Raw genomic sequence first — 26492 nt, 5'->3', positions numbered from 1 at the left:
CAGGTCCAAGCATGGTGAAATTTAGGCAAACCAAGCTTTTTCCTTTTTGGTTTTTCTCTGTCTTAGTGATTTTTTTCTTGTTGCGGCCATAAAATATCCTGACTACCAGTAGGCTAAGAAGGGAATTATTTTGGCTCACAGTTCAAGAATGCAGTTTACCATGACAGGGGCATCAAAGCAGCAGGAGTTTGAGGCAGCTGGTGACATTGCATCCACAGTCACGAAGCAGGGAGGGAGGAATCCCAGTGCTCAGCTAGCTTGCTTCTTTTTATGTAATCCAGGGCCCAAAGTTGGAGAGCTGTGCTGCCCATATTTATGATGGATTTTATTCAGGGTTTAATTCAAGGGTTTTCTACCTGAATTAAACTAGTCAAGACTAAGTCCTCTCAAGCATGATTTGATGTTAACCTCATCTAAAGCCCTCATGTCTCCTATGTGATTCTGGATTCTGTCAGGGTGACAATCAGCCACTATCAGTCACCTTTTAGGCTTCCTGTTGTCATGTCCTCATTTCAGTCATCAGGGTCTCTGTCTGTCTCCTCCTCTTAAGGTTGGATGCTCTTTCTACCACTGGATCGTTTCCCCAGCCAGCTGCTGAGAGATGCCAGCAACAGCAAAGGAAAAAAAAAGTTTATTTATTTAGCCTCTATGACTATGAACTTGTAGATTCTTTCCCCCACCCCCACAAGAGCCTGTGGGGTTATTGGGTGCCAAGCACATCAGAGACAGGCACCATCTTCTCAACCCTACAAGGACATTGACAGCCTTTGCATTCAAGTAGAATGAATTAGATGTTGGAACTATGGTACTGTCAACACTGATAGTGTTTTTGAGAGCATTCGTTGGAAAGCTGTAAGGACAATGGACGCTGTGGTACTGATGCAGAAGCAGGGGAGAGCAGTCGGGAAAGGCAGATGTGTGAAAGGAGAGGTGTGAGAAGATACTTATGGCAAGTAAATCAAAAGCAAAGAGGAAAGGGTCAGGAAGGGAGAAAGAAAGTGGAGAGAGGGAGGGAGGAACAGTGGGGAGAGGGAGCGAGAACAATAATGATATTTGGAAAAGAGCATTGCAAAGAGACCAGCAGAATTTAGAAGTGGGAGCATGCATGCATAGGAAACTAGGGGCATAATGAAAGAAAAACGAGGCAAAGAGAAGCTTTTTCCTAGCTTGTGTTTTGTTTTAAAAGTCTTGTTAAGTATCCCAGTCTGGCTTTGAACTCGATCCTTTTTTCTTAGCCTCCCAAGTCCCAGGATAGTAGCCATGCAACCAAAGGGAAGTTCTTAAAGACAAAAATGAGGATTACATTAGCTGGCGTGTGTATGTGTGTGTGTGTGTCTATAGTGTACATGTCTTAGTGTGGGTGCATGTGTGTGTATGTGGGGGGTGTGTGTGGAAGCCCATGCTTGATTTTAGTAATCTGTCCTGATCACTCTTCCACCTTATTTACTAAGGCAAGTACTCTCAGTCAAACACAGCTCACTGGTACGGGTAGTCTGGATATTGAGCTTCCTCTGGTATGCATACTGAGCTATCTCCCAGCCCCATGAGATCATTTTAAAACAACATTTTTTGTTTCCATGATCAGTAACAAAAGCAGTGTCCATTGGAGCATGATCAGGCCATTACTGGGCAGGTTCTTCTGTAGAAATGCTTTTGGCACAAGGTTGAGGTGGCTTCTGTGCAAGCTCTGGCAGACTCTTTGGTGATAGCTGTTATCAGGCAACTGTACGTAAGAACATCTCTTTCAACCTCTGGTCCTATTTCCTTTCAAAAAGTAAAGTTGACCCAAGTGACTCCATTTTAACTCCTACGACTTTTACACCTTTTCACAAGTTTAACATAGATGCTCTTCTTCTTATGATCACCTATGGTATGCCTGACCAGATGCTGAGAATACGACTGGCATCTTAGTGCCAAGCTGGCAGGAGGGCCTCAGGAATGATTTCTGAGAAGTGATCACATGGTGGAGTAACAGAGACTGTAGACTGAGAAAACACAGCAAAGAAGACATAGGATAATAGCTAACCGTCGAGCGTTTGACACCCGCTGGGTGTGCGCTAAGTGTTTTCCACACATGGTTTAATTTAATACATCTATTTACAGTATCACTGTGAGGGGTCCTGGGGGCAACGGAGTTCTCACATGGCCTGCTCAGCCTCTGCTACCCCACTTCCCAACAGTACAAGGTGGAACCTAAGACTTGCTTTGAACCAATCGACTAAGACAACGATGACAAGATGGATACTCTTAATTGATTACCTTCTAGGCCAGGAGTCTCTTGGTTTTTTTTTTTTCTTGCTGTGAGGACCTTTCCAGAGCCAGGGTCTGAGAGAGTCACAGGAAGCCGCCTTGTCTTCACGGGTGTCTGGCAGATTGTAAGTGCTAGTGGGGAAGAGGGTTCATTAGCCATTTTCCTCCTTTGAATATGGTGGAACAGAAGAGGAAGATGAGGCCTGCTACCCAAACAGAATGTATAGAGTAGACATCACTAAATACAGCCTTGGGCACCAGCCCTCTTCCATTTTGGTTTTGCATGTGTTGTGTACATATTGCCAGAGCTTGTGGATATGGTGTGGATATGTGTCTCTTGGCTGCTCCTGAGGGCTGTGTGAGTAATAAAAGATGTCTAAACTCATGTGGAGCCTGAATTCACCCTAGTAGTTTGAAACACTACCTTGAGGTTATTGGAGCCTTAGGTTTATTTCACACTCATGCTTAGCTGACTGGAGCTAGAGAATTCCTGTGGACTTTGAGAGGTGGTGATGTTAGAGAAACGCATGTGGCATGGACCCGCTCATGTCACAGCTTGGAAGTCATCTTCAGGCTGCTCGCTGGTAAGTGCTCACTCTCCACATTCCCACAGCACCCTCTCCAAAAGGCCTTCACAGGACAGTCCGGCATCAGGTGATCACTATGTGACAGCTGGTGTTTGAAAGCGTCTTTGCTTGCTTCTGCTGGGCAGAATGAGCTTATTTTGTTGAACTGAACTCAGGGGATTGAAACTATGAAGCTCTGTAAATACTGCTAAGTATTAGGCTAGTTTTGGTTTTCATAGTCACAGCTAAATCCCAGAACTTTAGGGAGGCCTGATCCTCATCAGTACTCTTCATCTGTTAATAACTACAATTTGAGACATGAGGAGTTATTTAAATAAACAGCATTGAGAATTAAAGAAAAGATTGATTCAAAGGATTAGACATTTTATCACAATAGTTCTATCACAGGAAATAATATTAGTAAAGAATTTCTAGAGTTGTATCATCAGAATAATGTTACACTTTGTAATATCAACATGATTAATATAAACTTTCATTTACACATTTTTCACAGCATGCAAAATTGCATTCTCAAGAATCTCTTTAAGATAAATATTTTTAAAGATGAAGAAAAGATATTCCACCACTGAATTCCCAAGAGATATTTCAACCAACCAAAAGACATGAGAAAATTCTAAGCAGTTGGTGATGGTTTAACATTTTTAAAAGTCCTTGAGGTTGAGGATGTGGCTCAGCTGGTAGCATGTCTGTCCAGCATTTATGAAGCTACACGTGTGCACTTCAACAACAAATAAATACACACACACACACACAGTACCAGTGCTCGTGAAGTGGAGGTGAGAAGATCAGGAGTTCAAAGCCATCGTCAGCCAGGTCTACACAGAGAGATCATGTCATGTCTTGAAAAATAAGCAAGCAAGCAAACAAACAAAAGGACCAAAACCAAACAAAAATTGTAAGTGTGGCTTGGAATATAGAAGACCCTGTCTAAAAAAAAAAATCCCAATCATATTTATAGAAAGCCAGCTGTACAACTATCTATGGCACAAGAACAGACATTTATATTGAGCTGCTGGGGGAGGTGAGTGGAAGGTTACTCCCGCAAGGATAGAATGTGCCCCCTAAGAAAGCACATACCAGTGGAGAGGTCACGAACCCACTGGCAAGCAAGGGCTACTACCTGATCAGGGATTGTGTGGGGCAACCAGAGAAGATAGTAAGCTCACGTCATACTGGGGGCCGAGTCCCAGCATACTTCAGACCAGCAGACAGCTTCCCATAGCTCAAAACAGCAATAGCAGCCACAGGATGGCAAGCTTAACTGAGGTAGTCAATACAGGGCACCTCTCCTCGAGGCTGTGTCATGGAGGGCCGTCACAAACCAAGCCTTCCTGTGGCTTTCTCTTTTTTCCTTGAAATGATCATCGCCACTATAGACCATCCATCTCCCCAATTATGTGCTAAGAGCTACTCAAGAATGTTGAGGGCACAATGCGTCGGTGCTCTGAGGGAACTGGGGAAGGAAGGGGTTAGTTAGCTTCCTGGTCTGATTGTTGGACTTGTGTGGGGAGGAAGCCTGGGAGGCCAGGGCTTTCCCATGATCAGTGGCTATAGTGTGAACACGCTGTGTTTTCCTCTTCTCTCCATTTCCTTCCTCACGGTTTCAGAATTGTGTGTCTCATCAGAGGAACGACAGTGGTCTCCCTAAACTCAGTTGCATGCTATACAGGTGTCTTTCCATATCCATTCGGTACTCAGGCATATTCTGGTTTACATTTTATATTCACGTGGAGTTCTTTATGCTCTTGTCCCACTGTCTTTTATTATTTTTTGTTCTCGTTCACTATTATTGGGCTGATACATAATGGCTATCTCTAGACTTTGGTCATGAAGGAATTTTTTTTCCTAGGCTCCCTAACCCCCATCTCCCAGTGAGGGTGATGATACTGTGTGTTGCTTAGTAACCGTTTACTAAGCATTTATTATGCTGCTCCCACAGTGATGAATGCTATTCATTTACTGTCACTGGATTGTTATGCTCATGTGAGTCACTGATCCATGAATTACTATGCTCTTTTGCTAATGATGAGCCAGTATGACATCATTGGTACAATCTGAAGTGAGCAAAGCTGAGAGTCCACCTGTGAGCACTTAACATTGAAGCTCAAGCCCCCTATTTCTTGACAGCTAATGCTGCATGTGGTTTCGTGTGGTTCTCCATCATTATTTCTTCGCATTCTTCTTACTGTGTGGAATCCGTTCAGTTTTATTTCAGTGTATTAGACAAATCCTATTGTGTCCATCTCTTAAATTTTTCTTTCTGTCTCAACACATCCAGACTATAACTACACTTAGTACTTCCAGAGTGTTTTTGGCTATTTCTTGTGGGCCTTTGTAAGGAAAGAAAATATTTGCTAATTTTCTCCAAACTCTCCATGACTTAGATCTTTCCTATAATTCTGAAGTTTGTCCTATTCCTAAATTACATAATCTTGATGCCATAGAAATATCATTGTTTTTTTTTTAATGCCCTTGAACTGATCTCCCATTTAAACTCTCTGAGTGATTCAGTAGGGAAAGCTTTGGATTGTTGTAGCTGGATTATCAAGAGGGACACTTAGAGCTCCTTTTCTGGGAACCAAAGTGTGATTTTTGCCATGAGGGCTTGAGAACAAGGGATCTAGAAGAAACAATACTTTTAAATTTCTTTATCTCTATGTTAGGAAGAGCTTGGGCTTCCCGTGTATGTTTAACCGATTTAATGAAGGAAAGCTCAGACCTAACAGAAAGAAGGCAGGATGCCCTGCAAGAGAATGTATTAGCTACTCTTCTTTATACATCAAAAAATTCCCTGGTAAGGAAGAGAGGGTTTGTTTTGGCTCACAGTGTGATTCTGTGGTCCGTGATGGTGGCAGGAGCTTGAGACAATTGGTCATTTATCAACCAGTCAGGAATGGGAGAAGGATAAATGTATAGCTCCCTTTCTCCTTTCAGTGAGGTCCATGAATCATGCCACCTACATTTAAGGTGGGCTGTCCCACCCTAACTAACCTAATCTAGAGAAATCCTCTGGAGAAATGCCCAGAGGGGATTCTGGACCTGGATTATCACAGGGAAGAAGGGAGATTTCAGATGCCGACAAGAGGGAAAAATCACCAGAAAATAGTTGCCATTTGTTGACTATATAAGAAAAAATGGGACTGTTGCAGTGTGGGCTTCTTCTGGAGCTTTGAAACCTTCCTATTGCACACTCTGTTCCTTAAATAGTCAACAAATGAGACAGTCCTGTGCATCTCTAGGAAGCTGCTGCAACCGGTGATTGCATTGAACTCACGGAACTCCAACCCAGCCATGGGGTCACGCACCCTCAGTTCACATGGGGAAGATGACAATGCCATTACTGTGGATAGACCTCTCAATGTCTAGCAACAGGCCCTCCCCAGTCCCTTCAAATACTGATCCTCTCTGTCTACTCCCTTTCCTCTCGCTCAGTTCCTCCTCCTTCATCCCTCCTTTCTCCCTCTCTGCCCCTTGTTCCTTCCCTTATTTCCTTCCCTTACTCTGCCTCCTCTTATTCTTCCTCCTCCCTCTTCCTTCTTCCTTCTCTCTTTTTTACTTCCTTTTCCTCCTTCCCTCTCTTCTTGGCTCTGACACATAATATTCATGGGACCTCCAGCATATAACATTTGTAAAATGAAGCCGTCATTAATATCTACTTTATTGATCTGTTTTGAATCAAAATTTTATATATGTGTGTGTGTGTACTTAACAGTTTATCTGGCACATTGCATATATTTTTTCTGTTTAAGTTTTTATTTTAATGAAACATGACTTACTTTTAGGTAAGCATGTGTCATAGATACTCAGTAGATGTATCTTCGCTTCTTATTTTAATTACCACATGAAGTAAGAGGTTTCATTGAGAACTTTTATTTTCACACGTATATCATATTTTGTTCTCATTTGCTCTCCACTGCCTTCTTCTCTCTACACTAACCCTCTTCTTCCCTGAAAGTCATTTCCTCTTCTGGTTTCATGTGACATAGACCCGTTAATCTGTCTTCTTCCCCCTCCCCTCTGTAGACCTGCTCCCTCCTCTCAGAGCCCCCTTTCATAAAGGTGCATTTTCTGCTATGTCACTTTGTAGAGCTGGGCAAAACCTATGTCTGTGTCTGTGGAATAAGTGACTCAACCGATCTTCTAGTGTTACATATTTAGAGGGTTTCCCCCTAACTTCTCACTGTTACAAACAGTCATAGCAAATATTCTTACAGGTGCATTTTAAAGAACGCTTGTGTGTGTACGCACCCTCCTCACACATGCAATGCTGATTCACATGTGCCATGGCAGAGGTCAGAGACAACACAGAGAAATCGTTTCTCTCCTACCACAGGTTCCAGAGACTGAACTAAGGTTTTCAGGGCTGCGAGGCAAGTGTTTTCACCTACTGAGCTATCTTGCTGGTCCAAATAGATGATTTTTAATTTTTGCAACAAATAGGGTGGGGTTTTACCCTTAACATTCAAGACATGCTTGCTCTCCATCAGAGGACAGCACATTTTAATATGCTGAATTCACATTTTTGAGTTTCTCTAGGGAGATTGAACTGACACTGAGGTAGGTGTCTTTCGACAAATTTAGCAAAACATGTCTGTGTGCCTATCTTTCACCTCTCTCAGCAATGAAATGATTCCCAGAAAGGTTCAGTCTTATGAGTTAGAGAAGCTGAGTCTGGACCAAGAAGCCTGACATTTGCTTTTCTAGACTGTGAAATCTGAGAAAAGCGGGGACGGAGGTTCTCAGTTTACCTGCCTTCATGACTGATGGCTGACTGTCATGATTCTCACACCCACAACCCCTGTTTTTCTATTGGAAAACATTTTGTTTCGTTCTAAATTGGAAGATCTTTTTAATTGGCTGATACCCTACATCATTACTTTATATCCCCAGCTGAAAAATGACATTAAAATAAAATCCATTACCCTGAAAATCCCTCCGGCCTTGAGATTAGTTCTCACCCTCGCATGGATCATCACGGCTGCAGCTTCCTTAGGGATTACTCACAGGAGCAAGAACAGTCACTCTGCGCATGGAAAGATTGAGAGCTGCTAGTCCGAAGAACTTAATTTAGAAACAACCTGCAAATGCTAGTTAGCAACTAATGAAGGTTAACTGAGCCCTCCCTGGAGACTGCTCTCCCGGCCTATCTATAACTGCAAAGACTTTGTTTTGCATTTCTTACACCTAAGGGACCAGAAAGGGAGATAAAGACCAAAGGGGGAAAACAACCAGCCCTCTTGCTACATCTCTGCTGCCCTACTTAGGAAGAGAGCACCACACACACATTTTTTGATAGGCATTTATGACCGTCTCTCTAGATTAGAGCTCCGTGCTGTGGTAATCATCACCAACAGTTTATTTAGTTGCTGTGTGTCAAACGGATGAAGGAGCATATTGCGCTGTAGACATTTTAAGTAAATTCCTACAGTAAATTTTCTTTGTGGTCTATGAAGCGGCACAATAGCGTTAACATTTAGAAAAATCTATGTGCGAATAACTGACGCATGTGTGTATGTGCCTGCACATGTACACACACTCGTAAGTGCGAACAGAGACAACATAGGCTGCTCAGTGTATGGCAGTCAGAGGGTAACTTTGGGTCTGGGCTCCTTACTTTCCGCCTTGCTTGAGACACGGTCCCTTGCTGTTGCCCACTATGTTTGCCAAGCTAGCTGTCTGTCAAGCTTTCTTCTGTCTTAACCTCCCGTCTTGTCTCTGGAGTACTGGGATTACAGAGAGGCATTGCTATTGCACCTGGTTTTACATAGGTCCCGAGTATTCAAACTCCGGTCCCCATCCGTGAGTGGCAAGAATGGGGACACATCTCCCCAGTTCCAATATTAACAGTTTTAACAAATCTGGCTAAGGGTCCCTGACAGACTCAGTTCATTTATGCTAGGAAAGTTCATGTCTCTCGTAAGAGCTTTACATCTCTTATGAAATAAAAATAAAATACAATGAAAGTACAAGGCTGATAGTCGTAGTTGAAACTGAACACGTGGAGCCTATGGATGAACTCATTTTAGAGGAATGACGGACAATACCCAGCAGGAGAGTTTGCTACAAGAAGATGTGCTCCAAGTAAGCAAGTAGCTGCTGAGACAAAAGGAAAGGTGTGAGATGAGAGAGTGCTTGAAGGTGTTCACACATGCAAGGTGGGGTGATGGGGGTGAGGTGCTGTGGGGTTAGAGTGAGAGTGGCCACCGTGGGCCCATGTATTTGAATATTCCATCCTTAGTTGGCAGAACTGTTTGGGAAGGACTGGGAGGTACGGCCTTGTTGGAAGAGCTCTGTCAGTGGAAGCAGGCTTTCAGAAGCCCACCCCGTCCCTAGTTAGCTCTCTCTTTGTCTCAGGCTTATGGCTCAAGATGGAAACTCTCAGTGACTTCTTTAGCACCATACCTGTCTGCCTGCAGCCAGGATCCCCACCATGATTGTCATGAACTCTGAATCTTCTGGGACTGTGAGCCCCAAATTAAATGCTCCAAATAAAACTTTTTTCTTCTATAGATTGTTTCTTATCATTATAATAAAAAGGTAATGATGACAGAAGCTGGTGCCAGAGAACAGAGCATTTCTGTGAGAGGCCTGGTTGTGCCGGTGTTTTGTTTGTTTGTTTGAGGAACGTAGAAGACTTTGGAAGTTTGGATTAGGAAGCAGTTATGAGCAGGTCTTAATGGGCCATCCTAGTAGGAGCTTGAACAACAGTGCTGGGAGCAATATGGACTATGCAGACCCACTTCAAAATGTTTCACAAGGAAGAAATCTAAGCAAGTGGGCTAGAGACCATTTTTGTGATATTTGGTAAAGACTGTGTCTGCTTTTTACCCTTGTCCAAAGAATCTTCCTTAGGCTAGAGTGAAAAGTTGTGGACTATTTTGTTAGAAGAAGAGATTTCAAGACAGTCTAATATTAACTCTATGATATGGTTATTATACAGGCCTACAATGATTTGTATACAGGTCTACAATGAAAATGAGCAGGGATGGGAAAAAGAAATACAAAACATACAGTTTGGGGAGAAAGAAGGAGTATTGGGAACTACATTTCCAAGACCAAGACTTATGCTGAAAGAGATTAAAAAACAAAATAAAACAAAACAACCTGATGTAAAATGGAATAAAGGAAGTATTGCCCTCAGGGCAAGATGCTTCCCAACTAACTCTGAAACTTGTGAAATGAAAAATTTTGAGAGGTTTTTCTGGTCCTAAAAGCAACAACAAAACAAAGCTCATACAAATGTAATTCAGGGAGAGAGCCAGGCTCCATCCAAGGCAGGCAGCCAGACTTGGCAGTGTTGGCCATGGGGTGCTGGCTCTAGCATCATGAAGAATACAGACGGAAAAGGGTTGTGGAATCTTTCTCCAAGAGGAAGGAAAGCTGCTGAAACTAGACACATGGCAGTGTAGTCCCTGCATCGAGACTTAGAGAGCTCGTGCCATGTAGCGGGGAAAGGCTACGAAGACGCTTGAAGTCTGACTAAATGCATTTTGCATTATGTTATGTCTAGAAGGGTACAGGCTCCAGGGAGTGGATGCGTGATAATGTGAGTTACAGTGGCCATCATAGGTCATGTATTTGAATGCTTGGCCCCTGTTGGTGGAACTGTTTGGGAAGCATTAGGAGGTGTAGTCTTCTTAAAAGAGGTGTGTCACTGGGGGTAGTCTTGAAGCTTCAGGAGCCCATAGCATTCCCAATTAGCTCTCTCCTTGACTCACACTTGTGGATATATATACGCTCTCAGCTACTGCTCCAGTGTCATGCCTGCCTGCCAATGTGCTCCCATTGTGATGGTCATGGACTCTAGCCCTCTGGAACCATGAGCTCCAAATTAAACTTGTTCTTTTACAAGTTGCCTTAGTTTTATATCAGAAAACAAAACAAAACACTAAGGTAAAAAAGAAGTTAAGAAGACACAAGCCCAAGCATGGGCATATAGCGTGGCACCTTTTTTAGGACGATGAATTTGAGATTGCTTACAGTTTCCACATTTGATTGGGGGCACATGAGACTCCAGAAAGGTAAAGCAACCTGGCTGAGGTCAGATAGGTGTTTAAGGAGCAGAATAAAGGAAGCAAGTGAAATTGAGGGCTTTATGTTTTACATATATTTTTGAGAACTTCATACATGTAAACAAGGCATCATGATTACCTCTCTTGCCAGCTGAGACTTCCTCCTGTAAGCCACCTCTCCCAATATGTCCCCATCCTTTATGCTCTTTTCTTCTCAAAACAAACAAAAAACAAACAAAACAACTTTGACTTCACTTATCGCTACCAGAGAGCACATGGCTACACCTCCAGAAAAATGACTCTCCTTTCCCCAGCAGGTTTCAGCTGAGAAGAACTCCTCAGCCAGGGGTAGAACCCTGTCAGTTCTTCCTCTTCTCTGCTGGAACTTTTACTGGCTTGATCTTACTGTAAGGATCTGCAGCTACTGTGAGTTCCTAAGTGGAATGCCAGGCCATGTCCAGAAAATAGTATTTCACAGCACTCTTCCTCATCTACTCGTTTTTATAATCTTTCTGCTCTGTCTTCCACAATGTTTCTTGAGTCTTAGGTGGGTGGGTTGGGGTTGATAATGATATGATAATTTATTTTCGGTACTTTGACCAGTTACTGGTCTCTGTGTTAACTGTTGCTCATTGCAAAAAGAAAATTCTGTGACCAAGGTTGAGAGTAGCAGAAATCTATGGTACTAACATAAGTATTTAAAAGGGAGTTTGACAACATGAACATTTAGCAAAACATCGGTAGCATATTTCCCTCTAGTACCTATGATCTCCTTATAGTCTTTTTGTTTTTAACCAGCTCTATAGTGTAGTCATGAATTTCCTTCTGTGGAGCAAGACTGAAATCCAATCAGAACGCAGTTGATGACTGCCATAACAGTCAGCCACTATTACACCAGCAGGCAGTGTCTTGTGAAGGTTTCTCTTTGTCTCCAAGATGATAAGAAAGTGAAAAGGGCACAAATGTTGTGTCTTTACATGACAGAGAACAGGCAGATCTCTGAAGACTTTGTTAATCCTTGTCATAAAAGCAGAACCCTCATGGGTAATCACTTCCCAGAGGTTTCACCTCCTAATACTATCCCTACAGAGGAATAAATTTCAAGGTGAGTTTAGGAGGGACACAAATGTCAAATCATAACAAATGCTAAATATAAGCTTGCTGATAAAGTCTTGGGGACTTTTAGTGGAGTGTAGTTTAGTGTTGATGTGCATCTAAAGGAAAGTACATAAATCTTTAATTTTTTAATTTTTATTAATTATAGTTTATTCACTTTGCATCCCAGCTGTAGCCCCTTCCCCTCCCCTGCCATCCCCACCCTCCCTCCCTCTTCTTCTCCTATGCCCCTCCCCCAGTCCAATGATAGGGGAGGACCTCTTCCCCTTCCATCTGACCCTAGTCTATCAGGTCTCATCAGGACTGGCTTCTTTGTCTTCCTCTGTGCACTGGTAAGGCTGCTCCCCCCTCAGGTAGGGGTGATCAAAGAGCCAGCCCATGAGTTCATGTCAGAGATGGACCCTGGTCCTATTATTGGGGACCTTCTTGGACACTGAGCTGCCATGGGCTACATCTGTGCAGGGGTTCTAAGTTACCTCCATGCATGGTCCTTGTTTGGAGTATCAGTCTCAGAAAAGACCCCTGTGCCCAGATTTTTTGGTTCTGTTGCTCTCCTTGTGGAGCTTCTGTCCTCTCCAGGTCTTTCTATCTCCCACTTCTTTCATAAGATTTCCTGCACTCTGCCCAAAGTTTGGCTATGAGTCTCATCATCTGTTTTGATACCCTGCTGGGTGGAGTCTTTCAGAGGCCCTCTGTGGTAGACTCCTGTCCTGTTCCCTGTTTTCTCCATCTTCCGATGTCCATCTCATTTGCCTTTCTGAATGAATATCAAGCATCTTACCCAGGGTCCTCCTTCTTGATCAGCTTCCTTAGGTGTATAGATTTTAGTATGTTTATCCTATATTATATGTCTAATATCCAGTTTGAAAACTCTCCAGAGTAAGAATACTATCATGAAGTGAAACATTTACGATAAGAAATAGATCATAATGAGGAATACAGGAATCTCTTTTAACCCTTCTTTCTGACCCCATCTGATGGCTAATCTTATTTGTCAACCTAATGGTATTTAGAATCAGCTAGGAGATGACCTGAGGGCCTGCCTGTGAGGCGTTTGGCTGGAGCGGGAAGAGGAGGAGGTCTGCTGAGCGTCAGCGTTCACGTGTTTCTGATTCCGGACTGCAAACAGTGTTGCCAGCTCATTGACTACAGCATGACTCCCCACCAGGATGAGTTATAACTGTCAGTCACAATAAGCCCTTCTTTACCTAAGTTTCTCTTGTATGGTATTCATCAAAGAAATGAGTGAGCTAATACGCTGTCCATTTCCCCAAATCAACCAAAATTTACTCTCCTTAAAGCTTAGGTGTTTGTTAATTTTCTGCTTTGTGGAAATGAGATTATAAGATAATTCCTTCCTGTATGGCTTCTTCTATTAATATATTCACTGTTGTTTATGAAGAGAGCATTGGATGCAGTCTATGGTTTATTTATGGGCATTTTGATACTCTTCCAGGTTTGGGGACAGGCATATATATTTGTTTGTAATGACATACGGAATCCAAGGATGTTCTTGAGATGTAGAGGCTCAGTTACAGTAGAATACTACATGTTCATGGGAGTACTTGTGACAATTCATGCTTACATGTGTTATTTTCTGCAGCCTTGTCAGTACTTGGCATTGTCTCTTACATTTTGGTTACGATAAATGCATTAGTATATATTACAATTTTGGTTGATAGTTTCCCTTAGAATAAAAAGTTGTATATTCTTTCATATGTTTATTAACCATTTGTATACAGGCAGGAAGTGCCAGTGTATGATTTTTTTTAATTAAAACTTAAAATTTTTAAATTAAAAAAATCTTGCATTGTTTTAAAGTTTCACTATGGAAATGGAAGAAAATCACTTAAACAACTTGTTCCAATAAAGGCCATTTACTTTTGGTTATCATTCCCACTTAATGAAGATGTCAGAAGGTTATTGGGTACAGTCAGGTTGGTCTCAAAGCAAAGCTATGTACTAAGCATAATTTCCCTTTGATGTTTTTTAGACTCACCTGCTGGTTTTCACCCATCCCCTTCTCTGTGCTACCCATGAGCCTCCTCTTATTCTCTGTCCTGGGGATTGGATGATAGAACAGAAACAAGTAATTGAAAAGCATCATTTTTTTTTCTTCTGTGTACTTTGTTTATATGATCACATTTGTGAGTATGGTATGTGGGAAGGTAGATTTACATCTGAATCCAAAGTAGGTAAAGGAGAGAATTTAACTGCTGGAAAGGTATCCCAGCAGTTAGGAGCACTTGCTGCTTCTACAGAAGAGCCAAGCTTGTGTCCCAGAACCCACAGTAAGTCTGTCCAATACCCTCTTCTGGCCTCCGCAGACACCAGCATTCACAAGGCGTACACACACACAGAGACTCACGCACAAATGCATAAGTAAAAAAATAAAGATAAGCCAGGAAGAGAGGGAGATCAACCTTAACTGAATCGAGAATGAAACGAGTCTAGATTTGAAACGGGGAAGAACTCAACTCTGAACAAATGTGTGTGTGGAGAAATGAGAGCGTTGTGGGAAGGATTCAGAGTCCACTGGCGTGTGAGTCTAGTAGAAAATTACCAGTGAAGGGATCTGAGAGTGTTTTCTTTTAAAAAGGTGTACTTTTATTTTCTGGGGGGGAAAATGCATTTTCCTAAGTCAAAACAACACACCAGAATGAAATAGAATGTCATAGTCCACTTTCCCCGTTTAATTCACTCCCCATCATAGAAAATGTCTATGATGTCTTGTTAGTGTTTCTTTATGCAAATGTAAACTACAATAAATGCACATACTCTTTTCACATTCCTAAGTACTTTAATAGCAATATCTAATATTCAACTTAAGTTGTTTGAGCTGTTAAAAAAAATCCTCAAACTTTTCTGAAATCTGCTTCATACAACAGTAGTAGTGTGTGTGTGTGTGTGTGTGTGTGTGTGTGTGTGTGTGTAGAAAAGGGATTGAGTTGACAGTTTGCAAAACAGTAGTATCATCGGGGAGAGAGAATTACATGTGCTGAATTAACTGAACAGAAGCAAAATAAGGCCAGATGTGAATCTTAGTATTTAAATCTACCAGGAAACTGATATCTTGGGAGGATGTTGGATTTTCCACAGAGTATGTATTGGATGTTGGTAACAATTTTCTTTAGCCCTTAAGGACAACGTGGCATCAGTTGATATCTGAATTATACACTACTGCCTTCAACTATCAAATAATCCTCAATTAATTATTAACTGGCATGCTGGGACTTGGAGATAAAGTGTCCCCACTGTCAGCCTAAGAGGCTTAGCTATTTCCTGAAGGCAAATGAGAGTCATTAAAAGCTTCTGGAAGTGTGGAAATGACACAAACAACTATATACCCAGAAGTTATCTATTGCCAAAAATAAATTCTCTCAAGATGTAGCAGCATCAACAAGCATTTGTTTCTTAAGGGCAGGATTTGGGTATGGCCACTGGTGGGACACAGCTTTTCAAGGATTGAAACCAGATTGGGGAGTTCAGGTTGTCAGCGGCCTTTCGCCAGAAGCCTCCCTCAGTTCCCTGCCACATAGCTTTCACACAGTGCGATTCTTCATACGGCATATGGCCTCCAGCAGAGTAAGTAAGAAACCAGAATCTTGTCCTGTCTTTTTCAGGAAGTGACATCCCATTGCACATGGTCTATTTTGATTATTTCAAGTGGGTTGCTATGGCACTCCAATTCAAGGGGATGGATTTCCACAAGGGTTAAAGACCAGCGGGTGAGCATCCTTACAGGCCATTTTAGAGATTACTTCAACCTACCAGGCTGGCAGCAGTGAGGCCTTACAAGATGGTTCCTTTGGACAGGGAGCTAAGGAGATGCCGTGGAAATGAAGGCAGTGTTAGGATGGCCAAGATGAGCAAACAGATTAGATGGGGAAGATGAACAGAAGAAATGAGCCAAGCATGGCAGATTGAGATGATGGTGTCCTGGGGAGTCACAGGACAGAAGGCACGGTGTGAGTGTGAGTGTGAGTGTGAGTGTGAGTGTGAGTGTGTGTGTGTGTGTGTCCAGGTTTTAGAGGATCATCAAATAATTAAAAGAAGCTTTTAGCAGACTTAACAACACATAATCAGGAAAGAAATATTACCTTTGGGCTAATACCTTGTGGCAGCTGCTATGGGAGCAAGCATGTCCAGTCTGGGTTCAGATGGACCCGAGTTCAAAACTATCACTATGTTCTGCAAGTCCTGCTCATGGCTTGGTTACTAAGCCAATTGCTATGTCTCCTTGTGGTTTTTAGGGTCATACATGATAACGTAGTTAACAATTCCTAGAGGAGAGTCTCTGCTCTTACATAGCCCCAAAGGTGTGAAACATCCTCTGCCAGCCTCTCTTTATGGCCATCAGAAAACCCCACTGCATCGTGTCACTGTGCTTACTTCAACGACTGCCATAAAGCTTTCATCTGTGTGCCTGTATAGTCGAAATAATTTCATATGTGTAAGTTACTGTCTTCACGGTATCACTCAAATATCCCCCAAATAAGGGCTCCTGAACCCGTAGGTGTGTGTACTATTAACTACTTTTCTGTTCAGATTTAATACATGGCGTTTTCTTTCTTCCTGTCTTTCATTCTGGTCTGGCTTCCATCGCTAGCTAAGGTGCTATTTTTATTTTTGTTTGTTTTTGTTTAAGTTTTGTTTGTTTGTTTGTTTGTTGGTTGGTACTGGTTTTTTGTTTTGTTTTTGTTTTATGAGGCAGGGTTTCTCCATGTGGTCTTGGCTGTTCTGGACTCACTTTGTAGACCAGGTTGGCTTCAGACTCACAGAGCTCCACTTGCTTCTGCCTCCCAGAGTCCTGGAATTACAGGTGTGTGCCACTGCACCCAGCTTAGAGTACTATTTTAATATTTTCCTTTACTGCACAGAAAGATAGAGTAGTAAGAAAAAGAAAGACTAACTTGCAGGTAGAGATATGACTTTGAATGCTAACTTGCTTTTGTTTTTTTTCCTAGTCATGAAAACCATCTTTTGGCTCCCAGATTCCTCATTCCAAAAAAAGAAAAAAAAAAAAAAAGAAGATAATGATTCCTGCTTTATATTCCTATGTTGAGAATGATAGCAATGGAAGTTGCCATCATTCTTACGCTCCCTGTAGACAAGGAAAATTTCAAAGACGTCCAGACCTGGCCATTGTGTCTACTGACCTGAGAGCACTAGAACGGGTGTGTACTGTGATAACTCAGCACAGCCCACTGACCAGCATGAAGAATGAGGTAGATGGATGGAGCCCAGCCAGAAGTCACTTTGAACATCAGCTCCCATGTGCTGACAGCTAACCTTGTAGATCCATGTAGATGACTCCAGTCCTCAAAGACTGCAGCTTTATTACTGATACCAAAACAAACTGACCACTGCGCCAACTAGCTTTATGTCAACTTGACACAAGCTAGAGTGATATGAAAGCAGGCAAGTTTTATTGAGAAAAACTCTAGGGGATTTTCTCAATTAGTGACTGATGGGGGAGGGTCCAGCCCTTTGTGGGTGGTACCATCCCTTAGTGGTCCTGGGTCTATGAAGAAGCAGACTGAGCAAGCCATGATGAGCAAGCCAGTAAGCAGCACTCCTCTACAGCCTCTGTATCATCTCCTGCCTTCACGTTCCTGCTCTATTTGAGTTCCTGTCCTGACTTCCTTTAATGATGGATTAGCATGTGGAAGTGTAATCCAAACAAACCCTTTCTTCTCCAACTTACTTTTGGTCACGGTGTTTCACTGCAGCAGTAGAAACCCTAAGTGAGGCAGAAATTAAGCTACTCCCTGTGCAAACTGAGATAAGTGTTCATTGTTGTTATACATTGCTACTTTTAGAAATCTATTATCTGGCCGCGTTTTCAGTGCAGTCTTAACAGGACAGCAAATGTTGGCAAAGTCATGTGAAGCCTAGCATGTTTAACAGTATGGTAACTGAGTACCACACATGCATATATATGCACATGCAAAACCCACTCATTTCTCACATCTTCTCCTTGAAACAAATGGAAGATCCCTTTAAGAATCATACATATGACAAAACAAAGTAAAGATTGTCTCTTAAAGACATGAGCATTGTATTCGTGTATGGGTTTCTCGATGCAATGCTAATTCTACATGTCAGCCTAGAAAAAAAAAAAGAATGGTAGGCAGACATAAGTTCAGTGATAAGGAGATGTCTACATAAGGAAATATATTAGAATTTTTTAACATGTAGGATAAGGGTTGAATGGAAATATAACACCAGCCTTTAATGTTCTGTCCAGTATTGCCAGGTTAAGGTGGAATTTATCTAACGACACCGTGAATGCTATTATCTCTAGCAAAGTGACATTTGTAGATTTCTGTTTACATATGGGTTATTAAATGCTATACACACGAGAAAATGAACATAGGTTAGAAGTGAGGCACTCCAAGCTAGTAACAACCATGGCTTCCAGGATGGTGAAACCGTCCAAGATTCAGCCTAACACAAACTAGTCCTCATTCTCAGAATTTAAGACCGATAACTGCTGCTCATATCCTTAATTGTTGAAATAGTCACATCCAAATCATCCTTCCAAACTGTTGCTTCCATTTTTAACTCTTGCCTTTTCCCAATCCATGTTTCACAAGGCAGCAAGCTCGTTCATTGAGAACCATCAACCTACATGACCTGTGCCTTGGTCTTAAACCTTCAGTACCTGCTCACTGCCTTTGCTCTTAATGACAGACGCCTGGGATCTACTGGGCCTTGCAGCCCCAGATCCTGCCACTTCTCTAATTCTCCTCCCCCCTCTCCTTTCCTCCCATAGGTCTTCCAGCTCCCCCTTCTCTGGCTTTAGTTTGCAGTCTCTCCCCTCCTGGAAAGTCCTTCACTGAGAAGCCCTTCAAAAGCATATGACACAAATTGAATACTCTTCTGGCTTCCTTTCTGTTGCAGTGATAAAACACTCAATCAAAAGCAGCTTTCCGTTGGAAGGGTTTACTTGGTTTCCCTGTCAGAATTCCTCACAGAGGGAAGTCAGGGCAGGAACTCAAGGCAGGAACCCGGAAGCAGGAGCTGTTGAAAGAGCCCTGTTTGCTGGCTGCTCTCTGGCTCTTTCCTTCTGCAGCCCAGGCCTTCATCAGCCTGTGGCGCTGCCCACAGTGGGCTGGCCCCCTCGAACCAATTCGTAATCAAAAGACAATCCGCTCCCAGACGCACTCACGGGCCAATCTGATCCAGGTAATTTCTCAGTGAGGCTCTCTCATCCCGGATGACTCTAGGCGGTGTCAATATAAACTAAAACTAACTGGTTTATTGCATAGCTGGTCCTTTCTGCAGCATTTATCATTTTCTGAAATTAGGTGCCTGTCCCTTACTTGCTCATTATCTGTTTATACCACTACATTTCAAATATCGTGTTCCTCACCATACTCCCAATCCCTATCACCGTACTTGATATTTATTATAGTAAGAATTATAATAAGGTGGTAGCACCATTTTGATTATGTAATAACACAAACTAGACAACTGAAAGGCTGGATATTTCATGGACAATTTTTATAACCAATAGCCGACCCCATTTCAACAACTCTTCCCTTCCCTTTTATTCCTCCCTAGCCCGTCACCCAGTCTATCTTTTGACCTCTCTGTGGCTCAACTATCTACAGTCGAAGTTTCTCCCATGGCTTTACACACAGAGCGAGGCAAGCATATTACGTTTCAGCTCCTCAGCAGTGGGCTGTTGGACGCTAATGGCAGCCACCCTTTCACTGCACTGAGCGCGGCTTTTCTGTTCGGCACATTGAGCTCCATGCTCTTCTGCAGAGCATGATTAGTGGTCGGTCAACAGGAAGTGCTGATTGAGTGGGGGAAAGTGCTTGGCGGCTATTTATAGCCCTTTTGAGAACTGAGAAGCACAAAAGTCAGACTCCCTCTAAACTGAGGACCTGCCGCATGGGCTAGCCAGGAGCTGGAGCTTCTGCCAGCCCTACAGAACTATCTCATTTCCCCTTTCATTTCCCCAAAGTAAGGGAGGGTATGACCCTCACAAAACTCATCAATTTATTCATTTGATTCCCAGGAGCTAGATTTAGCTTGATAAATTGACATTTTCTTACTACATACAAGGTGATAGCTCATAAAGTGTATTATATGTTTCTATGTTAAAATAAAAAGGATTTCAAGAAATGCACTCATACTTTTCCCATGCACAATTTTTTTTTCATAAGGATGAGATAATAGGATTAAAAACCAAGATCTGAGAGAATGCCAGTTGAGGCAGCTTTGACATTTAAGAAGCAAGAAAGTTAATGTTAAGAGTAGATCTTTAATCGCTTAATGAAACCCAACCTTCCAGAGAGTTCTAAATGTGTACCCTTGGTTTAATAGACTTCAGGTTTTAATAATAGAGTTTGTTAATCAATTATTAATGGTGAAACTGAATAACTACAATAATACAGCTTCTACAGATTTGAAGCCTAGTGTCTGAAAGCCAAAATGGTTTTAGCCCTTGCCACACCTCTAACAAAATCCAACCTCATGATACAAGGCTGCTAGTCATCTCTCTCTCTCTCTCTCTCTCTCTCTCTCTCTCTTTTCTGTCTGAGTATGAACAGCTCTGCATTTTGCTATGGAATTATTAATGTGTCTGACTTGGAGTTGTATGGGATTTGATTCAGGAACATGTGGGATTTAAGATCCCAGAGTGCTTCAATAGGTATCACACAGCATACATAATATTTCCGTTGTGAGATACCTATACCTACTAGGTCCCAACCTCCTCATTCTATGAATGAGGACTCTGTCCAGAAAACGTAGTGACCTGCCAAAGCTCTTACCACCCAGCTAGTAGCTAAGATAGAAATAGACTCAGTCTCCCAAGATGCTCAAGCTTTGGCTTCTCACAAGCGTTCGCTCTCTCAGCTTTTTCCCAATCTCCTCGTTAGCCACCTCACATACGAATCTGCCACGAGGTCAGCTACCAGGAGATTCTTCTTGGCTTCTTTTAAATCTAACAGGGAAAAGTCCTTGGCCTTCACCTTCAGTTTGAATTCATCCTTTGGCCAGTTTCTCTAAACAATACCCAGAATACATATTAGTTCTTTGCAAGAATTGACAGGATATTTTTTTTCCTGTGAGCTCATTGTGTTGAAAAGACCAAATCATCAGTTTTCAATCAGGGGAATATTGTCTTTCAGGGAAGATCTGATCAGATCTTTTCAGCTGTCATAGCTTGAAGTATGCTATTGACATACCTCGGACTGAGGTCACTCTACCAAAGATCAGCTTTACAAAAACAAGGCCAAGCACGTGTGGTCAATAGTTCTAAGACTGGAAGTACCAGGACTAAATCCTTACCATTATCGTCTTCTTCGGAGGCTCTGTGCTCTAATTCAGGGCATCTGGAAGAACGCTTAACTCAGTGGTCTGAAGACTTAGAGTCAAAAGACCAAAGCTCAGGCCCCACACTCACAATTTCCCCAAGACCTTTGGAAAATCACTTAAGTATTTAGAGCCTCTGTTTGCTTATCTCGGAGACAGGGCTGTTGATATAGCCTGGTACTCTCACCAAGCTGCCGTGAGCATCAAATGAGAGGGTGAAATACCTTGCGACCTGTAAAGCATTGTTGGAATGCAAAGCTACAACCCCACAATGCTTTGTAGCACAACCCTTTACCACATTTAGACATTTATCAACATCCACCCTGATATCACCTGTGGTCTAAGCTAGGAAGGCCATGTGATCTTTGATTTTTTTTTTTTTCTTTCACTCATTCTCTCCCCAGTCATTGAGTTCTGGGGAGTCCACATCCTGTCTTTTCGAAAGCAGTTAAATGCAAGGATAGAAACCCAAACCAGCATGGTCTCATTCAAGAATCTGAAGTCAGAGCTGATGCTGACCCACAGGCTAACAATACAATACTCTTTCATTACTCTGTATCATATTCTAATTATCCCTCCACCCTTCCCTCAAATCCCCCTATTCTTTGGGAGAAAACAACTTCCTTGATCATCACTAATAGTTACTGGATTCCTTGCCACTTCTGCGTTTAATGTAAACAGACCAGAGGGATGTCTGGGTAACAGCTGAGGCCCAGTGGAGGAGCTCAGGTAATTGTTTTCCCAGAGTCCTCTAGTTCCTTACGTCCCAACCTAGACTGTGGACTCTTGGAATATATTCCTATGAGGATGTGTGTTACCTGGCTGAACTGGGATCTCTACCCCAGGTTTGGGGAGCACCACAGTGTAGGACTTCGTGAGGAGGACTGCTGCTTTGTTCACACCCATCTATCTATAGCAAAAGAAGTATTGTATTATGTTTTAATTAGAAGATACTGGTTCTAAAATTACCCCCACCCTGTAACATAGACCACCCTGACCACTCCAGTGCATATAGCCACATAAATTTAAATCTCTCTCTAAGAGACAAAGTCTTACTACAGAGCCCAGAATGGCCTTGAATTCATGATCCTCCTGCCTCAGCTTCTCAAAAGCTGGGATTACAGGTGTGATCACCCAGCATACATAGGTAGATTTGTAAACACATTTTACAAGTGTATCCCACCTGCTATGTTAATTAGCACTTACTGTGTAGAAGGGAAAGCACAAGTGTGTGATCTCTGCATAGGCTGAACACTTGTATAGATGCATATTGCCATGGTTTGAACTTGTACCCAAAGTCCATGTGCTGGAAATACAGTCCCCAATGCATACTGCTGGGGTTGGGGCCTTCAGGCGTTGATTATATACTAAAGTCTTTGCTCTACTGTATGACTTAGTTTCTTGGTGGAGTAAATTAGTTTTCATGTGGAAGTGGGCTGCTTTTAATACGTTTGGCCCCATCTCTATGCTTGTCCTGTGTGTTTTCTCCTGCCATTTTGCCTTCTGTGGGAAGATTCCATAAGAAGACTCCTGTTAGACAACTTTACCTCAACTTCCCAGCCTCCAGAACTGTACAAAATGAATCACTCTTCTTTACAATGGATCCAGTCTAGGCATTCTGTTATAGCAGTCCAAAATGAATGAAGAAATACATATTGAGAAGGAAAAAAATGTCTCCTTTCAAAAACTTATCAATATAAGCTAGTTCATAAAAATAATATATGCAGGTTTTAAATTCACAGTCTTTTCATTGCTTACAACACACAGATCTTTTACTCTGATTTAATGAAGTATATAAATGAATGTGGTAAGTGATTGATTTTATTTTCTTTACTCTGGTGTTTTGATCTCTATCAAAATATAGAGTCTTGGCATATGGTTGTTCTTAAGTAAAATGTCCTCCATAAATTTCCAGTGTCACTCAATGTAATGTAAATAGTTATAATAAAACAGTTATATAACACAGACACCATTATTTTTTTCTCTTATGGTATTCAGAAGGACTCATTTTCCCCCCCACAACTCATATTTTTCTTGTACCATTGAACTATCATCTCTTTCTTCATCCCCCTTGTCCCCTCTCTGCTTCTGTCTTTCTGTCTCTGTCTCTGTTTATCTGCCTCTCTTCCTCTCTGTCTGTCAGTCTGTCCTGACCCTCTTCCTCCTCTCTCTCTGTCTCTGTCTCTGTCTCTCTCTCTCTCTGTAAATGGGTGTGGGTGGGTGCTGAGGATAGAATTTAGGTCCTCTTGCACACTAGGTGAGGACTCTCTACCTCTGAGCTATTCCTCTAGCCCCAGCCTACATATTCCAATTTTATTCTAGCCATTGAGCAAGAAAGAACCAGGCTGTGTGTGCTCTAACCAGGCTCAGCTACTGTCTCATCATTGTACAAATCCAGATGATCTACTTCCAACACTAACATTAGTTTGACTTTCTTTTTCTAAGCCATGTGTATCATTGTTGCAAAAGTTTTCATGAAAAAGTCTCCTTGTGATAGGAATGACTGAGGACTAGAGACAAGGAAATAAACTCGACAGACCTTATTTCATGAATTATATGGAAATCCAAGTTCGCCTGCACACTCTGAACTCTAGCACATAATGAACTAGACCATCCTAATGGATTTCTCTGTCTATTCCTAGGGTCTTATAGCTCACCCTTCCAAGGTTCACTCCACTTGACAGCGTTTACAGCTTTGCCCCGATAATATAGACTGACAAAATTTACTCTACGCAATCACACAGGAAAACAAAATACACCCCTTTAACTGTTCCGATAGAGTTTACGTTTTCTAGGAAAACCTCTTTCTAATGCACAAAAATCCACATCTTCTGTTCTTTCTTTCACTGAGCTCCATCTAATGGCAACCCCAAGCTCTTCAACAGCAAGGGAGATTAAATGCTTCAGCTAACTCCCCCAGGGTGTCCAAGGCTGCTGAGCCTAGCTTTCTCTGTGGTAGGGGTCGAGGCTTGGGATTTATCACTTGCTGACTTGGGGTTTTAACTTTTAGACGGATTTCATTGCTGGGTACAGAGAAAGCTGGATGAAAGAGAAAAACCTGTGCTTTGACTTAAACGTACTGCAAAGCAGCACTCTCTGCAGACCTGCTCCTAGCTGCGTTTGTCAGGGGCTGGAGCCATCCAGCTCAGCTCACTGTCAGAATGATGAGCGAGGAAGGGAGGCCTGGGCAGCAGTCCCTTGCTGCATTGTTTTGTAACAATGAAGTCATACTCAAATGGACAGAAAAGACAGTGTGGTGGCCAGAGGGAAATAGCAAGGACCAACTCATGTTGGCTCACTGTGGTCACTCTGCCTCTCAGAGCAGACAGATGCAGAGTAGCTGCTTGGAGGCTGTCATTCGGCAGCTGCTGGCTTTACGCTCTGCTGAGTCACTGGCCTTGGCAAAGTGTGTTAGCTGAGGCCCGGCAGGCAGGTGACGGACAGAGAAAACAGCTCTTTACACCGCCTGCTCTTTAACCTGCGTCCCTTTCACAAGACTCACTCTTTATTTCAGTCCTTCCCCTCCAGTGGTGAAGCCTTCTGAAGCAAGCTCTTCCTTAAAACAGTCCACCTCAGAAAACCCAACTTTCATTTTACTCCATCTATCTCATGTTTCTTGATGCATATTTTAAATTGTGTGTGTGTGTGTGTGTGAACACGCTTGACATTGTGCAGGTGTTCGGGTCAAAGGGGTTGGGTCTCTCTCCTTCTGGGGTAGGACTTGGGGATTGAACTCAGGTCATCACGCTAGTGCCGCAAGCACTTTTACCTGTGCAGCCATCTTGCAGCCCCTCAATTCTGCTCTTTATATCCGAGCCAGTGTCATAAGCACATTTATTCAGAAATGTCATATCCTCAAAATGCAAACCCCAAAGTCTTATCCTCACGTGTAACTCTGCTTAGAAAAAAAAAAAAAAAAAAAGACCTGTAAAGAGGTGATTAAATTAAATGAGGTCACTGGGGTAGGGCTAATCTAACAGAGTTTGTGCCCTTTTAGGGAGGGATGAAGAGACAGATGAGGATACAGAGAAGATAATGTGAACAAAGACAATACACTCACGTGAGCCAGGCAATTGCAAACATCGCCCACTCCAGGCAGGAGTCTCTGTGTCTTTCTTTCTGACCTCTTGTCCTGTCCTCCAGGCATGAAGGCATATGAGTGTGTGTGGGTATATGGGGGTGGGGTGGACAACGGATGGACAGACGACACATCTTCCCACACCCCCACACACCTCTGCCATCAATATTAGTTTGGAAAAGTTAATCCAGCACCAGAAATGACATAATTCAGAATGGATGAGCAGGATCAATCCCAGGCACCTGGCCCAGTGTGTGTGACACTCGGCTCTCCTTGCACCCAGATGAACTCAGCTGCCAATGGAGGTGGGCTCCTGCGGAAGCTTCACCAACTCCCACCATTGTGTCTTTACGTCGTCGACTTGCCTAACTGGGAAGATCTTCCATCCTGAATGAGCCAATAAACATTTCCGCTGAAAGGCTGGGGAAGGTGAGAATAACACTCCGGAAGCAGCTGTTTGAGTTCGGAAACACCCTTTAGAGCAGCTGGAGGTCCCTTTATTGTCTCTTTGTTCTTCAGCTGGAGTCGCTTCCTATAGAGGAGTGTCTGGCTATATTTACCCAGGACCCATGCTAGTGAATGCTAGTGACTTTGCTCTCCCCTGTAAAGGTTAATGAACGATTATCACAATACCTTGAACACAAGAGACGGTCTAAGGGCAAAGATAACTTTAATCTGTGAGCAGAAGCGTGCACTTGTAGGGCCAGAGAAGTCACTCGGTTGGCAGAGCCCAGCCTGTGGGAAATCCGGAATTCAGTCCCCAGCATTGCACAAATCGTGCATGGGGGTGTGAATGCCTGTAATCCTAGCACTGGGGAGGTGGACGCAGGATAGTCCAAAGTTCAAGGTCATCCTTGACTACACAGCAAGCCTAGGCTATAGGTCTCCCTCTCTCTCTCTTTTCCTACTTCCTTCCCTCTCTCTTTTTCTCCTTCCCTTCCTCATCTTCAGTAGAGAAGGTTGAATCATACACAACTTCCACAGTTACTTGGTAACGGTGTGTTGGGAATTATTTCTTCATCCTTTGAGGAATGAAACACACTCACCAACACCATTTCCCTCTCCACAGGGCTTCTCAGATCAGAGCTTCGTCTAATAGATTTTAAAGTATTTTTT

At 42.6% G+C, this 26492-nt stretch overlaps 1 long non-coding RNA gene across 1 annotated transcript; it reads right to left on the bottom strand.

Moving 5' to 3' along the window:
* Nucleotides 1-1163: 1163 nt before the first annotated feature.
* Nucleotides 1164-25990, bottom strand: LOC132657043 (uncharacterized). Its single transcript, XR_009594885.1, has 3 exons — nt 25359-25990; nt 2260-2382; nt 1164-1279 (listed from the first exon to the last, which is right to left on the bottom strand). It is a non-coding gene; the product is annotated as an uncharacterized LOC132657043 (long non-coding RNA).
* Nucleotides 25991-26492: the final 502 nt, after the last annotated feature.

Source organism: Meriones unguiculatus, chromosome 10 (assembly GCF_030254825.1).
Source record: "Meriones unguiculatus strain TT.TT164.6M chromosome 10, Bangor_MerUng_6.1, whole genome shotgun sequence".
Taxonomy (NCBI): domain Eukaryota; kingdom Metazoa; phylum Chordata; class Mammalia; order Rodentia; family Muridae; genus Meriones; species Meriones unguiculatus.
The sequence above is the reverse complement of the archived record's forward strand: the minus strand, read 5'-3'. Positions and strand labels throughout refer to the sequence as shown.